Source organism: Procambarus clarkii, chromosome 43 (assembly GCF_040958095.1).
Source record: "Procambarus clarkii isolate CNS0578487 chromosome 43, FALCON_Pclarkii_2.0, whole genome shotgun sequence".
NCBI lineage: Eukaryota > Metazoa > Arthropoda > Malacostraca > Decapoda > Cambaridae > Procambarus > Procambarus clarkii.
The window spans coordinates 27,765,305-27,768,580 of NC_091192.1; positions in this window are offsets into that span (position 1 = coordinate 27,765,305).

The window sequence follows — 3,276 nt, forward strand, 5'->3', positions numbered from 1 at the left end:
AGCGTACGTTTTATAATCACGTCCCTAAGGCGAAACCAAAAATTATTAACTCATTGGTGGTACCTTATGCGAGTGGACTTGACAAATTGTCTCTGATTTTTAAGAAACTTAATATAAATTTGGTGTTCACTAATAGTACGATCAAATCCAATTTAATAAAAAACTCCCCTGATACAGCAGGTTGTGTGTATTCGATTCCCTGCAATGATTGTGATTCTGTGTACCTTGGACAAACAGGAAAGTCCTTACAATTGCGGTTGTCACAACATGCTTATAGTATTAGAACTGCCCAAACGTCTAATGCATTGTATCTACATACGAGTTTATGCGATCACAATATTAACTGGAATGGGGCAAAAAGCATTACCAATTGTGGGGATTTCGTGGAACGGAATTTGATTGAGTCTGCTCTAATCAGTCAGTGTCCAAATCTTCTTAATGTTAGTACTGGAATGTACAAACTTGATCCATTTTTAAGTTATAATATTGCACAACAGTTTAAGAAACAACTCTGATAGAGAGGCTTACAATGTCTCATTATAATTGTATATTCATATATTGTGTGTTCATGAGGCTTTTCTTTAATCTTTCATCCTTATTCTCTGACCGCTTAATCCTCTTTGACCATTCTAAGCTAAGCTATACCTGTTTTTGGTTAATTACACCTGACCAACCCTTGGGATGGGGTGGTCAGGTGTCGGCCTATATATCTTCCCCCCTTCTCCTAAGTCAGTCTGGTGTTGACAAAGGCTTTAACAAAGCCGAAACGTTCACCTCATTTCATATTTCTCTGTGGATTTTCCGCATATATATATATATATATATATATATATATATATATATATATATATATATATATATATATTAGTTGAAAGTAACTGCATTGTTAGCGTTGATGTTATTTGGTGTTAAGGCTTTCTTCATCATTCAGTCTGCTGTCTTTTTGGTCTTATAGTAGATGATGAGTTCAAGTTTTTTTTAACTTGAACATATAATCTACTAAGCTTTCAATAACCCACTCTCATAATCTACTATCAGAACAACACTATAACACTTCATCTACTACAATGAAGAAGAACCCGAACAGAACCACCAACCCTCTCTAGAAAGCTAATGGAGTTATACAGGTACACTTGCCGCCCCCCCCCTCCCTTATGAAGGATGTAACCTTCGATCAACCCACATTGACAAGACCACTACGAAAGCCCCCAAGAAAGTTGACTTGTCGACGACAAGCAGGAGCTCAACAAAATATAAAAAAATTGCCATTCGCAAACTAATCAAGATGCGGCACTAGAAAAATGACCCGGTGAACACACACGATGATACTTGATTCTGCAACAGACAGCCGGAGATTACAAATTCTAGAAGATATGAACAAAACCATGTCGTAGCTCAGTCGATTAAGGCAGCGTCTGGGATGATCTCGGACGTAGGTTCGAACCCTCGTCACGGCCCTTGTGGATTTGTTCATTTGATGTATCACGCTATTGTGATTTCTGTGTGTAGTGTCTAGAAGATATTCCGATCTAAGAAAAGACTTCATATAAACATACCAAACATACAGGGTGACACTATGCTAGCTGGCTCTCGCTCGGAGGCCCAGCAGTTCATTAACTCCCTTAACCTTAGCTCCCTTAACCTTACTCCCTTAACCTTAACTCCTTTAACCTCCCCCTAACAGTAACCTTGTTACTGTTAGGGGGAAAAGAGTATTAGGTGAAAGAAAATGTTCCCTAAACGATTTCTGTTCCTTTTCGGGAATTCGAACCTATGATTCCCGATTGTGAGTCAAGAACAAACCCAACTGTACTACTGAGACCCCTTATATTGAGGAAAATATAAAAAAAAAGGAATGAAAGTTAAATCTGTTGCAGAGATTTTGTTGAATTTGCAACAAAAGAAAAGATTTGTAATAGAAAGGGGTTACTAGACAGGATTTAGAGAGTGTGTGTTATTCTATTGGTCTCGTAAGGGCCAATAGGCAGCAGCTCTTGTTGGCCCATACGAGGCAGTTTCTATTGGCTCATAAGTGACAGCTCCTATTGGCCCATTCGAGTCAACTCCTATTTATAGTCACCCCAAACTCATTCATAAGTATGTCTAACCTACGCTTGAAACAATCCAACGATCGCCTATTATGTGACCCGGTAATGTGTTCCATAAATCAACAACCCTGTTTCCTAACCAGTATTTCCCCAGGTCTTTACTGGATGTAAACTTACTCAGTTTATCCAGACACATATTACTCCAGAATTCACCTTCATTTGCAATGACCACATTCTCGTGATGCAAATGCAAAAGTTTTAAAGTTTTAGCGTAGAGCCCTTGTTGACAACCCTCCCCTTCCAACTCACGTTACCTGAATGATTATTTTCTTTTTCCTCTCAATTCATGCACCCGCACACCTCACTCTAATTGGTCCAGTCATCCCCAGCTCGTCTCTGATTGGTCTATAGTCTGCCCACCTTGTCCCTGATTGGTTCATTTAGAAGTCCCCATTTGTAATAAGTCAGCTCGCCACCTTAAACGAAAAAGAAATCTGAATCTACAATATATATTCAACATTCTAGATTCGATAAACACGGGAGACATCTCCCGTCACGCAGGGTGCAGTCGCATCTCCACAGATCTCCAGTATCATCTATTGATACTGGTAATGGCTCAAAAGGGCCACCACTTACGGGCTATTCATGCCCGTTCCACCTTTTGGGTGGCTTAATCTTCATCAATCAATCAATCTTGGATAAACTACGGTAATAAATGTGTTCAAGAGGTGACACGCTGTTAAAACTGCTCTAATAAATATTAACAGGTTTCTAAGCATGCAATAACCGGCGTGTATCACTGGGAGATATTAACAACATGTTACAGGATGGCGTCGCGATACTTAATCCAAACTTTAGCTGTAAACACTGCAGATTAAATGTATAATAGATTAGGGAAACAAAAATATTTTAACTGACAGTATAGACCCAAAGGTGCCAGTAAAGTTCCGCTCCCCCAGGTCCCCCAGAACTTCAAGTTAGGGGTGAAAAACGGAACGTTTAACAATATATGTAAATACAGAGGTAACTCAGAAACGCGATAAGTTCATAGGACTTGGATGTAAACCCAGAGGAGTCTTTCACAGGCTTAAGGAGAAGCAGGAATCTCTCTCTTTCTCTCTCTCTCTCTCTCTCTCTCTCTCTCTCTCTCTCTCTCTCTCTCTCTCTCTCTCTCTCTCTCTCTCTCTCTCTCTCTCTCTGTCTCTCTCTCTGTCTCTCTCTCTGTCTC